Below are 15,179 nucleotides of genomic sequence, written 5' to 3' on the forward strand. Positions count from 1 at the left end.
GTTTTAGCCAGACCTTTAAATGGTGACTATGAAAACAGAAAAACAGCGTCAGACCCAAGAGGCCTTGTGCGAAAAGAAGCGACAGACCGTGATTGAGAATCAAAGGTGGTTAGCAAAGGAGAAAGGGAAACTTGGATAAAAAAGAGAAAATTGGGAAGGGATAATTAGTTGAAATTGGTGATATGTTGTCGTCTTGTAAGTTTCAGGCTGCTGACAGTAATGCATGGGTTTTGTGTATATGTCATAGCCTAACCACGAAAGAATAAGATGGGCCATGCTGACAAACACAAAGGTGTTACTTCTGCACCAGGATCAGGCCTGTTGCTTTGTAGACCCTATTTCAGTTTCTCTTTCAAGTGATAGGATATCCCTCAGTATATTCAGATCAAAATACCTCTTACAACTCTAGTGTACTCTCTATATTTCTTGCTTCTATATTAGCCTTCCCCAATAAAAAGAAAAATACTTTGAGTTGTCTTCTTTGTAGCTGCTTACCCTGGACTAATCAACTGACCATGGAGTCCTGGGGAATGGAAGACTCTGACTGGCAAGCCTGGGTCTTGTGCCTGCTCTTGGGGTGAGAGAGATGGGCTCCAATGATTGGCAGCCCCCATTGGAATCACATGGAATGGAGGATGAAGGAGCCTGGAAGAAAAAGACATGAGGTTGACATCAACCACGGAAGGGCTTGAAGTTATTGGCAATGTAGAAACATTTAATGCAAAAATAAAATAATATTGGTATCTGGGAAAAGGGGAAGGAGAGGAACCTAATCAGTGTTCATCAGTTACAGAGGAATTTGGAAAGAACTTAGAATGATTAAGGACTGAACCAAAGCTTAAGGAAAGCAAAAGCCTTGTTAATTTCTGTTATGCCCAGGGGTCTCTGGGTAGATCAGCAGTTTAGAATGGCTGTGAAGTTATTGATAGTTTTGATTTGGGGCTAAAAGACTTGGGCCTGACTGATAAACAAACATCCGGCCAGTCTGGGAGAAGGACTTTGTCTTTCTTATATGTGGTTAGCAGCAGGCAGGTCTGTGTCAAATGGGACAGAACTTTGAGTTCAAATAAGCAATAATGATACAACAGATAATATGTCTAGTAGAGACAAACTTACGTTCTAAAGGGAGAGAAAAGAACTGCCATCAACACACTGATACTATGAGTTTGAGAAGTCAGAGAGAGTAAGAATGGGGCTAAAAACATTACGGATGGATCCTGACACTCATGCAGAGGAAGTTTGCTTCCAACCATCCTCTAGGTTCCCTACTGCCATAGAGTTTCTCCACTCAGTGAGCAGTTAAACAGATTCCAGGCCCCTTTCCAAACATATTCACTGAGTTGGGGTTTCTGAGCAGGGGCATAGGAATCTGAACTTTTTACAAGTCCCAGGTGAGCCTACATTGATTGCTCTAAGGCCCATGGCCACAGGGAAGATGAGGACATTTGGTTCAGACTGACTCTTAGGAGATGTATGGGCTGAATGACCCAAGTCTGACTAGAAAATGAAAAAGTTTCACAAAGATATTATATGTTCTACTATTACAATTTATTATCCAGTCTCCTTCCGGATTTGTCCTCTCTTTCACATGACAGCACCCATTTCATTAAACACCAAGGCAGGAGGAAAAATTGTAGAACTTATTTTCTGACTGACAGCCCAACATTCTCAGCATCTTTACAGACTTTTCGACATCAAGTTTAAAAGAGTGCTTTTGAAAATTCCTTATTATTTTATAAATCAGGAGATGGCTTCTTAATATAAAGCTATAGACCTTCACAGTGTTCAAGACATGGAAGCAACTGAAGTGTCCTATGATAGATGATTGGCTAAAGAAGCTGTGGTACATATATATGATGGCATATTACTCAGCCATAAGAAGAGATGAAATATTGCCACTTGCGACAACCTGAATGGACCTCGAGATAATCATGCTAAGCAAAATAAGCCAGGTTGAAAAAGTTGAAAATCACCTGATATCACTTATATGTGGAACATAAATCTAAAAGCAAGAAAGGAACAGGACAAACAGAGACTCAGGGAAATGGACAATGGACTAGTGGTTACTAGAGGGTAAGGGGTGGGGAGGAGGATATAGATAGACAGGGATAAAGGGGGACAAATATATGGAGTTGGTGAAGTGTGAAGTGGGTAAAGGGGATTAAATAGATAGCAGCTGAAGGAAACTGGACTTTGGGTGGTAATTACACAATAGAATGTATAGATGTCAAATTATAATGTAAACCTGAAAATTATATCATTGTATTAACCAATGTTACCCCAATAAACTTAAAAAAATATAGAAAGCTATAGACCCAAAAGTGTGTAGAGTGGGGAATGCAAATGAAAAAAGAAATCTCTTTCTCTCTTTCTCTCTCCCTCTCTCTCTCCCCCATCCCTCAGGTACTTAATTCTCTGTCATCTCTCTGTAATACTGAAACTACAGATAACTAAGAAGTATCCCTAATGACTTATACTTGATGTATCAAGGCACCTGGCAAATGTTCTTCCCAGTGTGCCATGGCAGCCTGGTGGGATGTGAATGAGATACAGATGTGGCCCCAGATAGTGAGCCTTGCAGTCCTCAGTGTGGTTGGGTGGGGCCTGCTCTGCCAGAACCTCTAGTGGTCACCACCAGCAGAGAACAGCTTCTGGTCAGAGCTCTTCCAGGACCTGCTTGAGCCAAGTGTGGTCTAGAAACCTGTCCCATGGTCCTTGCAGATGTCTAGTAGGATGAGCAGCATCTGACATTCGCTGCTTTATCAAGGAGAAATTTTACCTCTGGGACATTCAGCAGCCAGTTATGAAATTCACTCCTCCCCTGTCAAAGACAGATAGCAAGTCAAGCCCCTGGAGGAGTACTTAATGGCAATTCTTCCAAGTACAAAAGTGGTAGGAATCAGAAATTCAGGGTGTGCAGAGGCAGCCAAATAAGGCAGCCCAGCCATTCTGGGCATGGTAGGCAGCTTCTGAAATGGCTTCCAATAATCCCCACCTTCTGTTCTTTTATGTCCTTGTATAATCCCCTCCCCTTGAGTATGGGCTAGTCCTAGTAATGGGCTTCTGTTTTCATTTTTTTTTGTTTTGTCTTTCCTTTTTTACTTATTTTCGATTTCCCTTTTTACATTTTTTTTTCTTTTTTTATAATGTGCTTCTAATGAATAGAATACTGCAAAAATCATGAGATGTTACTTCTGAGATTAGGTTATAAAAAACTGTGACTTCCTTCTTACTGTCACAAATACTCTTTTCTCCTCTCTGTTGAAGCCAGCTGCCATGTTGTGGGCTGTCCTATGGAGAGGCCCACATGGCAAGGAACCAAGAGAGATCTCTGATCAGTAGCTTTTGAAGAACTAAATACTGTTGACTCTGAGGAGGTGCATAAGGTGTATCTCATTCATTGGCAAAATTCCACAATTTCAGATGCTGTGCAGCATGGTGAAAAGATAATGGACCCTATTGTCAGAAAAGAAGTTCAAATCCCGGCTCTATCATGTGTTACTTAAGTTGTCTTGACCTCAGTTTTCTTCTCCGTGAAGTGGGAATAATAATACCTCCTATTTAGAGGATTGGCTGAGCTGCACGTGTAGCACTGTACCTGACACAGAAGGGCTCATGGCACATTGTCTTTATTATGCAGATTCTAGACTCTGTAGTATTTGAAAACTTGAATAATTTTCCCTTGTTGAAACTATTTTCAATCAGTGTTTATCTGATATATGATTCTGAAACACCATCTTCATTTCTTCTTCTATTTTTTTGACTACCTCTTACCTTTGCTGGCTTCTGTTTCCCTACTTGCATTTTCATTGTTTGTTTTTCCCAAGATTCCTTCATTGTTCTCTTCTTCCTATTCTCCAAACTCTTCCTGAGCAATATTATCTCTAGGGGCACCATTCTTTCATTTCCCCAAGTTCCTACTGGTCATAAATAGGAACTCTCACTAACACTTTTGGAGGAAACAAGCTTTCATTATTTCCCTTTCACCTCTCTCTGTCTCTCTCTGTCAGTCTCTGTCTGTCTGTCTGTCTCTCTTTCCTACCTCTTCCTCTCTTTCTTGACCTTCTTTCAACAGTTCTTCTGTGGTCTTTTCTTTTTGAAGGTAAGTATGTCAAGCAAGCCTGGAATTGTCTGACCTAGGCAGGTAAGTTCAGCCTTGTTTAAAGAAATATAGAGTCAGAATAAACATTGTTGACATAAATGCTTTAAGAATTCAAAGTGTAGGACTATGGTATTTACCATTTCACTTCAGATAAGAAAGATTAAATAAAGACAGTTTTATTTTTAATCTCCTTGTGTTATAACCTATAATGCTAAGACTGTATTAACCTCAAGGTTTATTCAAATGTTTGTTGTAGAAAATTGTGTTGGCTCACTAAAGTTATAGGCTGTATTTGTCCTAGGGAATTGAATTGGCTTACTAACCTTGTGATAATTAACCTGCTGACTATAACCTCATCTATCTTACTAAAATCGACCTTACCCATATTTAAACACCATAAATTTTCTTTAGATAGGAAACCATATCAGACTCTTTGTTTAGATTTTTCTTCTTGCTGGTTGTATAGTAAAGATAAAATACCAGATCTCATTCTTACACAGTTTCACATGATGTTCCAATCTAATTTTTCAATAATAAAGGCTATATCTTCTTATCGGATTTTTTCTTTCATATTTCTTGATCCATTCTGAATATGAAGAAGAGGCATATGATAAAATGGGCTTTTTGAATTCCGACATAAGTTAAATTCATTTGGAGACTTGTTTTTATTGCGACATGCCATAAGGTTGAAGAGGAGGAGGATGAATAGCTCCACTTAATACTAACATGGGTAGTTACCAATATTTCAGAAAGGAACCTGCAGAACATCACCTAGATTGCAACATAATAGGCTTCCCTCCTCCCACAGACACACTGAATGAACATTCAGCTACACATAGGTTATTTTCCTCTGAGAGAATCAGAAGTTGAGTGATTTCTACACATCAGGCAACTGAATTAGTACCCCCATCGAAATGGATAGGATAGGCTGAGATATACTCTCACCATAAATCTCATCCCTAGAGCAGCACTGTATGATTGGGAGGGAACTTCCAATACACAGCTTCTCCCTGAGGAGCTAACGATGTGGACATATATCTTGCACCTTAAGTTTTAAGGCTGCCACTTAAGGGACAGGCTCTTAAATTACCTACTCCTGAGATCCAATGGGACTTACACTCATGTGTCCCACAGGACTATAGCAAATAAAGGCATGGTTGTTAACAGGCAAGCATGTACTCCCTGTGGTTATCCCCCTGGCCTCAGTACAGAAGGAGCAGACAAAAATGCACATTCCCCAGTTTTTCCTGGAAGGGGTTTGATTGCACACTTTACTAGATGCTGTCTGGGGTTTTGCATCTAGATGCATGCATCTAGGTGCTGGCTGGAGTCCTTCCTGGAGCCCAAAGGAGCTGGAGAGCACTTACACTGCCTTCTCCCTCTGGCTTATTCCATCAATAAAACCAAGTTGCCAACTTCTTTCTGGAAGGAACTTGCCCAAACATCTAGTACACCAACTGTTATGGTTGCAATCCAAGGGTCTAGATTACACAGCTAACATCCTGATTTTCCCAGTTGCTTCCTGAAGGTAGGGCTTCCAATTAGCATCCACTAGGGAGCTGAAGTGGTAGGCGATAAGTAGCCCTCTGGGAGCCTGAACAGGCTTATGGGCATTTCCTGCACTTTTGGGACAATAATGGGTCATTGTATACCCTCAATTAAGGGGAGCTGCTAAGAACAAAGACAATAGCTTGGACAATCACAAATGTTTGAGAGACATTCAGGAACTTGGGCTAGGCTAATTGACAAAATTCATCTACATTGTAGCTGCACCACCAAAACTAGGAGAAAAAAATACACAGAGTCAGGCAAAGTGGAGAAACAAGGAATATGTTCCAAACAAAGAACAAGATAAATCTTTAGGAAACCAAACTTAATGAAATAAAAAGCAAGAAAACCAACAACAAAATGAAAAGGCAACCTATGGAATGGGAGAAGATATTTGTAAACCACATATTTGACTAGGGGTTAATATCCAAAATATATAAGGAGCTCATACAACTCAATAGCAAAATCCAAATAACCCAATCAAAAAAAAAAATGCACAAAATATCTGAATAGACAGTTTCCCAAAGAAGACATACAAATGGCCAATAAGTACATGAAAAGGTATTTAGCAGCACTTACCATCTGAGAAATGCAAATCAAAACTGTGATGAGACATCACCTCACACCTGTTAGAATGGCTATTATCAAAAAGACAAGATAACAAATGTTGGTAAGAATGTGGAGGAAAGGGAACCACTTGGGCACTGTTAGTTAGAATTTGAATTAGTACAGACACTACGAAAAATAGAATGAAGGTTCCTCAAAAAGTTAAAAACAGAACTATCATATGATCCAGCAATCCTATTTCTGGGTGCATATCCAAAAAAAAAAGAAGTCATTATCTTGAAGAGATATCTGCACCCCCATGTTCATTGCAGCATTGTTCGCAATAGCCAAGGCATGGAAACGATCTAAGTATTTATCTATGATTGAATGGGTAAAAAAATAAGGTTATATACACACAATGGAATATTATTAAATCTTAAAAAAGAAGGAAATTCTGTCATTTGCAACAACATAGATGAACCTGAAAGGAATTATACTAAGTGAAAAAAGCTAGACAGGGAAAAAAACTGTATCACTTATATGTGGGATCTTTAAAAAAATGTCAAACTCATAGAAACAGAGAGGAGAATGGTGGCTGCCAGGGTCAGGGAAGAGTTTGGTAAAAGGATACAAACTTTGAGTAATAAGATGAATAAGTTCTAATGTGTAACGTGGTGACTATAGTTGGTTACGATACTGTATTGTGTTCTTCAAATTTGCTGAGTAGAACTCACTACAAAAATAAAAGGTAAATACGTGAGGTGTTTGATGTGTTAGTTAACTTGGTGAGGACAATCCTTTCACGATGTAAAGGTATATAGCAAATCATCACATTGTATACTTTAAATATGTTAAAAAATTTTTCAATTATGCCTCTGTAACATTAAAAAAAATTAAAAAGAAGCTGCGTTTCTAAAAGGGCCAAATTAGCTTTGACCAATTTGCAAAGATCCTCCATGATAATATCTAAATTTTTTATTAATTAATTTATTATTATTTATGCCTACAGCACCTGCTCTTCCCAGGTAGTCTCTCATCTAAGTACTAACCAGGCCCGACCCTGCTTAGCTTCCAAGATGAGACCTTGGGATTGTTCAATGTGGCATGGCTGTAGACCATGGACTATGGCTCCACTGGGGTGTGAACGCTGGACCTTCTGCATGTAAAGCTGACATGTTAACCACTACACTATGGAACCACATCCAATATCTAAATTTTTTAGAATAAAGTATGTGCTCCTCTATGATAGAGCCTTTCAATAGTTCTTCCAGTTGCACTCCCATCAAATTCTCCAATACCTACTATATTCAGAGACTGTGAGCTTGGAGATTATGTTTTGTTTTACACTGCCTTGTCTTACACTTGATATTCTCTCTGCTGAGAATACCCAAGCACTTAAAGCCCAGAAAGCCTCTTGCTCAGTTTTCTCTGCTCAAATGCCACTTTCTGGAAGCAGTCTTCTCTGACTCTCCCTCTCCCTTCCCTTCCAAAGCTGCATTTAGTGCCTTCTGTGAGCCTTTATCTTCTGGAACACGTTTCTATAGAAGACACTCAATGCTGTGATTAAAACACAGAAAATTCTGTTTCGTTAAATAGATTATAAATTCCTTGGGCGCAGAGCTTATGCTTTTCATTTTTATAACTCTAGTGCTTGGTATGTTCTTAATGAATGTTTATTGAAAATAAATGCGATGAATGAATAGGTTGTTTAAATAGTGATCAAATGTTCTCATTGTGGATCAGTCTCAATTTATATCTTTATCCTGGAATAATTATTGACAATATCCCCTATCACTCTCAAAAGTGTTACAGTATGGATGATAAATCATAGTTCACCCTGTGTATGAATATCCTTGGAGAAGGTATAGAGCTTAATTGATTTTCTTTGCATCTCAGGGCATAATTTGTCTTGTGATTCTCTGGAGAACAGACACAATGGTTATTATAAATTATAATAACAATACTATATCAATGATAATTTTCTTATCTTCAGAATGGAAATAGCCAACTCGTTCGTAGGTTTCTGTGAAGATATGTGTTTTAGTTTGGTAGGGCTACTCTAACAAAGTAACACAGGCTGTTGGCTTAAACAACAGAAATTTATTTTCTCAGGTTTCAGAGGCCAGAAGTCCAAGATAAAAATGTTGGTGGGTTTGGTCCCTCCAGAAGGCTTTTCCCTTGACTTGCAAGTGGTTACTTTCTCGTTGTGTCCTTACAAGGCCTTTTTTTCTGTGCATATCCCCAGTGTCTCTTTCTCTTCTTATAAGGACACCAGTCATAATGGATTAGAGGCCCACCCTTATCTCATTTACCTTAATTACCTCCTTGAAGGCCCTATCTCCAAATATAATCACATTGGGGGTTAAAGCATTAATATATAAATTTTGGTGGTGGTAGGGACACAATTCAATTTTGTATATATAAGTTATATATATAACATATAACAATAGTACATATATGTACTATGAATTTTATATGCCCACACCCTAACATTTTTATGTGTGTTTGTATATCTATCTATCTATCATCTATCATCTATTATCTATCATCTATCTACTATCTATCTATCTATCTATCTATCTATCTATCTATCTATCTATCCATCCATCCATCCATCTATCTATCATCTATCTATCTTATTGCGCTGGCTGGAAAATTACCGTTCGGTTATGTCCATGGGAACATAGGCTGTCACCCATAGGAACGTAACATTTTAACAATAAGTTTTCTGCTTCTGTACCCCCGCTTGCACACCCAACCTGCGGGTTGACAGGTAGTGAATAGAAGAAAGATAGCCCTTTGTGTTTAGACAGAATGAAAAATGGGATTTGGGGCTTAAAAACCCTGTACCTCTACATTTCGGGGCTGCTTAATTTGGGGTCTGCGTACCCCTGGCAGACCCAGCTGGCTGAATAAAGAGTGTGTTTCCTATAACTCACTGAGTTCTGGTAGTCCATGTGTCTTTTGGGGGTTCGCGGCTAAAACACTATCATCTATCTATCTATCTGTCTGTCTGTTTATCTATCTATCTATCATCTATCATCTATCTCTCTATCTATCTAGATATATGCATGAAGTCATTTTGAAAGTATTATTACAATTACCTTTTTGTTTTGAACAGAATAATCAAAATGGGTGGTAGGAGACTTTTTATTTGATCTCATACTATTGTATTCTTTTGTTTTAGCTTTTAAAATAACTTTATTACTGTATAGAATATAGTAATAATTTACTTATTGAAAATAATACCTAGACAGGTCCTTCTCTGGGCACCATGCTTTTGAAACTTGCTCTAGCCCTCTTTCCCATAAGGTAAGGAGTTCATAAGTCCAAGGGGACATGTGGGTAACAGTAACCCTGGAATTCCCTGACCAAATGTTCTTGAGCCTGCCTCTCGGGCCTTTTTGGCTCTCTTCCCAGTCTCCACCCTTCTGAGTGTGGTTTGCCCTGCTACTGTGCACATTCCTGTCCAAGGTGTAGCTCAAGGCAGGTCTGGCCTTAGGAGACAGGTTCTGGCTCTCCCTTAACTGCCATATTCTAGTGAGAAACTGGGAGGAGTCCTAGGCCATTATGAGACTGTATAAATAGATAATAAATATAATAGATAAAAGGATAAATAATGCATACTTTATTTAATAATTTATTGACTTGATTTTACACCTTTTAAATATTTAGACCTGTGGTATTGACAAAGACTCTCTTTGATAAAACTTTAGTCAGGCTCCTCTTAGCCTTCTTTTTGACTAGGCCTTGACCTTGAATCCTAGGCCTTCTGGGCCTGCATAGCCCAGTTTTAGCAAGAATCTTGCTAAGTCAATATGGAGAATCTTCCACTCTCCCTATGTGATCATCCTGGCCTGTCTTTAGCAAGAATTGGTTAAATTGGTTAACCTATTTATACCCCTGACCTTGATGTCTCTATCCTCAGTAATTTTACATCCACTGATCTCCTCGCCCTGCTCTTTGGCTATAAATTCCTACTTACCCAACTTGTATTCAGAATTGAGCTCAGTTACATACTGAAGTCTTTTTTTCCCCAATTGCAATAGAATCTGAATAAAATCCATTTTTACCACTTTGATCAGTGTCTTGCTTTGTATCTCTTTGCCAATTAAAGGGATTTTATTTACATATACCTCTCCAGGCTCCACACATATTATAGGTGAGACTTTTAATTGAGCATATATTATTTTTCCAGTCACAATGCCAAGTGCCATTTATCATTTGATTCATACAATTTGATAGGTTCTATTGCTGACCTCAGTTTACAGACAATGAAACTGGGGCATAGAGAGGTTAAGTAACTTTTTCAAAGGTCTCCCAGCTCGAAAGAGGCAGAGTTGGGCCTGTAATGGAGCTTGGGCTTCAGAGACTGAGGTCTTAGCCACTGTACCCTACAACAGAGCAAATAAGAATGCAGTCATGACTCTCGTTCATTTCAAAGGGAATACGACATAGACTCATTAACCACAAATACTGAGGTTGTCTGGAAATAGTTATCATCTAGGAATCTGCAACAAATTGTTCATACTCCAAGATTTGCCTGTTCAGACATGAGACATTATATAACTGCTTAGATCATCTTGCAATTAGTTCTGCCTGAAGAAATGTAACTGCACAATGGAAAGGGTGAGTAATTTTGCTCAGACAGGTTTCCTCAAGTAAAGAAGCAAAGGAGTTGAAGGAATCTAATTGAAACCTAATAGAAGGTAGCTTCCTATTATTTGTCAAGGAGTGTTAATAGACACAGGGAAGCTAGGCTTTTGTTTATCTTTAGGAAAGAATGACGGTACTCAAGAATTCCATCAGCATATACATATTTTTATTCCTCATATTTAGAATTACTTGCAGGAAGGATCCACCTTGTGTGTCTTTAATTATTAAGCATTAGAATAAATCTTTACCCACACAAAAGCTAGAATTGTCACCCGAATCAGTGTTCTTCCCTAACGCCTTGTTAGAGCTTGGACCTAGTGGAAACTTTACAGATATGCAGGCAAGGCTAGGTTAGCAGCTTGCTTCTTTGCTTATCATATTTATGTTTGTTCTTAACAAGATCAGTTTTTAATTTGAAATTTGAGAAATGGCATGGATGGTTTTTTTTCTTTTGGCTTTTCACGTGACCATGAATGTCCCAAGTTTCTGATAATTTGTAAACCTGTTGGGAGCCGTTTCGAGGCAAGATTAACTGCCAGTAAAGCTGGGAGTTTTGCAGAGTTGGCAAGCTGTGTAGTCTGCTGGCTCGCGAGGAAGTGCACCTGGCTTTGGGGGAGATAAACTGAATGTTCTTTGATCACAGGAAAGAGTATGATAAGATAGCTACAAAGTTTCCTGAGTAATTAGCAGCGATTGTTTGTATACTTAGAGGTCTTTGCTTCTTACACACTCTGTAGGATATAAATATGCTGTGCTAAATAAACTCGAGGCTGCTTTGGTATTGACTGGGGGCCCTCCCGACTCTATCCCTCTTTCTGTCTTTTTTTCTTTAATCCTCACTCCCCCTCTCAGGTGCTGTTCAACTTTAGCCAGCTGGCTCCGGCATAAACCACAAAATACAGCAGCTGAAATGTATTAGTTCGATAATAAATACAGGGAACAATTTGATCTTATAAAGTACCAATTATGCAAATATCTCACACTAAGCAGTGGTTTTAATAGTGGTATTGTTTCAGCCACAGCTGGATTCCCAATGTACTTCAAGAGATTTTTTGCTTGTAATTTTAAAATTCCAAATTATTTCCAGGATAATTCAATCTTTTTAAGATTTTTGTGCTTGTTCCTTACCATACTTTAGCTTTCACAGTATTGCTTAATAGATACCTAAGCAAAGCATAGAGGAAATCTTGAATCATAGATGGAATCAGTAATGCAAGTATCTATGCAACCTCAATTCTGTAGGAAAGGACAAAACATTTAGGGTGGACAGAAGGGCAAAGGAGACCATTAAAGAACCCTTCGCAGGTAGATTAAAAACACATAGCTTTAGAGGAAGAGTCAACTGAATTGATTGCTAACTGTTAGGCATTCTCATATGTATTCTTATTAGGCATTTCTCCTTGGGCATCTACATCTCACAGGCATCTCAAACTTAATGTATGCAAAACCGAACTCCTGATCTTGCCCTGACCCAAACAGGCCCTGCTAAGGTCTTCACCATCTCAGTTTATGGTATTTTATCCACCCAAACATCAAGAAGTTATCTTTGTCACCTTCTCTCTCTCTCAACCTCTCACTCACATATAGAAAAGACCCTGTTGGCTCTACCTTTCAAACATATTCTGAATTCAATAACTTATTCTTTCTTAGCTTGATCCTAACTACGATCACCTGAGTATCTAGATTCTTGTGCTAGAGACTAAATGGGCTTTCTGTTCCAACCTTCTCGTTTTTCCTTTAATCTCTTTTTCACAGAGCAGTCAGAGTGATTCCATTAAGCCTGAGTCAGGTCATGTCACTCCTGTACCTAAAACCCTGTAACAGTTCTTCATCTCATTCACAGTAAAGTCTCCTCTCATATACCTCCATTTCTCTGACCTCATTTCCTATTGCTCCATCTTCCATCTTCACTGTCCCTCTTTCCATATCTCAGATATTATCAGCGCGTCCCTGCTCCAGAGTTTTTGTACTTATTGAAATGCTCCTTCAACTCTGTCTTTGCTCAAATGGCAATTTCTAAGTAAGGAATTCTCTGACTACTCTGTTTATATTTATAGCTTCATACAATACTTATCCCTTCCACTGTGTTCTTTTCCATCACAACCTTATCATCTTCTAGGTAATTTAATTTACTTATTTCTTTTACTTTTTTTCCCCATCTAGAGCATAGGTTCTGTGACAGCAGGAATTTTCATCTATTTGTTAACTGATTCAACTCGGTAACTAGAACATTATTTGACATGTCATAGGTGCTAAAAAAATAATTGTTGAGTGAATAAAAGAAGATATGAGTGAACTGTGCTGAAACATGACTGTGTTCTTTCTCTCCATTATTTAATTCTGGAACTATTTCCCTAAGCAAGGAGAATGACAGTCCTGCCCAGATAGGTGTTTATGTATCAGCACAATGTCTAAGGTTAAATGTTAGTAGGGACTGAGGAAAATTGTTTTGTATGAATTGATAAACTCATCTATGTTGTATTACTTCTCTCTTTCTGTAACGGGGATAACTGAGATTGAGCATATGAGATTTGGGAGGTAAAGAAGAAACTTATAGATAATATTGTTGTGGTGTGATCAAATCCAAGACCCATGGAGCCAATCGAGATGAATGGTGAGCCTTTATTAGCCGGCCGGCGACTGACTCTCCACCACGCAGGGTTAGAAGAGAACAGCATCGAGCTCCCAGAAGAGGCAGTTTATATAGCCACCACCACATCCCTGAGCAGATCACCACACCCTGGTTAACAGTTGGCGGTTAGCATATCCTTGATCAGACTACCCTGTTAATAGCATCTCCTTGATCAGATTACCCTGTTAATAGCATCTCCTTGATCAGATTACTACACCCTGGTTAACAGAATCAGAAGTAATTATTTAATACTGGCTTACTGGAAAATTGTCCACCCATAACAGTATTAATTTTATCCAGAACTTTTGAGTCAAGTCTCAGGTCAATAATCAATGAATAGATTCAAAGAAATTCAGTGGGGAGTCTTTGTAAGTTTTTCTCAGGATGAATATGAAAAAGGTTTTATGTGTGCAGATGTTGTGGGTAGTGGTGCTAGTACTGCTGGATTAGAGTGAAAAATATATCTTTCCAAACTTTTCGATCAACTCTGATTGAAAAACTAACACCAGATTTGGCTATCCCATGCTTATAGTAAGTTTCATTATGGCCCTAGGGAATCATTGGTACAAAATATGCCCGAAGAAGGAAACCAGTGTGGGAAAACTCGGAAGGTTCCACTCAGCTTCTCCATTAACGAGATAGTCATCTTTCCTTCTTTTCCATTTTTGGGTTAAAAAGATCTCCCTGCCATTTGCAAATTTCTTTTTGTTTTCTAGTGTTTTTTTAAAATAACAATTTATAACTTGTCTGGATTTTCCAGTAATACTTTATATGTTGTGGGACAAAGCATTTTATTTAATTCTTTTTTACCTAAGCTAAGCTTCTAAATTATATGTGGGGACTGAAGCCAGGAGTTAAAAAAAACCTGGCAGTTGAAACTGGATTCAGTATAGGATTTCTGCTGTTCCTTGGAATCACTTAACATGACCTCTCGATGGGTGTGTGGGGGTCTCTCCCCTCCGTTTTAGTTCCTCAGGATTCTAAAGTTAGTCAGATTAATATAGAGCTGAAGATGTAATTTTATTTGAAAAACATGTGATTTTATTTTTACATATTTCAGATGTGTGCTATTTTTTTTTTTATGACCAAGGTAAAGCTGTAAAAATATTAAGAAAAAACTATCTACATATAAATGTATGCATACTTAAAAAAACTGTTAGCTTTAAAACATAAAATATTTTATTATTTTCTGTCTGTATGTGATATATTATAGTCACTTTTGTTACTCTACAGGAGGTTCCCAACATAAGAACAAAAGTACTTGCACATGGATTGTTGAAGATTGGTTCATGATATAAGGAGAAGAAAAGTTAATGGCAAAGAGGAAAGAATAAGAATTTTCTGAGAAGTTGTTTCAGAATTTTCTGAGTATTATATTAGGTAATCTACTCATCTTAATTTATTTAATACTTACTGCAGTTCTTGAGGTAGTTGTTATTTTCTCAAATGTAAGTCTCAAGTTGCATAACTGGCCTAAGACTACACAGAAATTGTGGCTGAACTGGAATTCAAAGTTGCCTGGGCTTTTATAACTCAGAATCTCATGTTCTTTCAACTTCATCATGCAGAAATGAGAGTTGTAGAGGCTTGAATAATAAAGATTTTCTCATTTTTCAGCCCAATTGTTGACTTACCTGCTTCCCTAGCCATCACTCCTTCCTGGTTTGTGGTGAATCATGGTGCCATTTCTTGGGC

This window comes from Rousettus aegyptiacus, unplaced genomic scaffold (assembly GCF_014176215.1).
Source record: "Rousettus aegyptiacus isolate mRouAeg1 unplaced genomic scaffold, mRouAeg1.p scaffold_m13_p_11, whole genome shotgun sequence".
NCBI classification, from domain to species: Eukaryota; Metazoa; Chordata; class Mammalia; order Chiroptera; family Pteropodidae; genus Rousettus; species Rousettus aegyptiacus.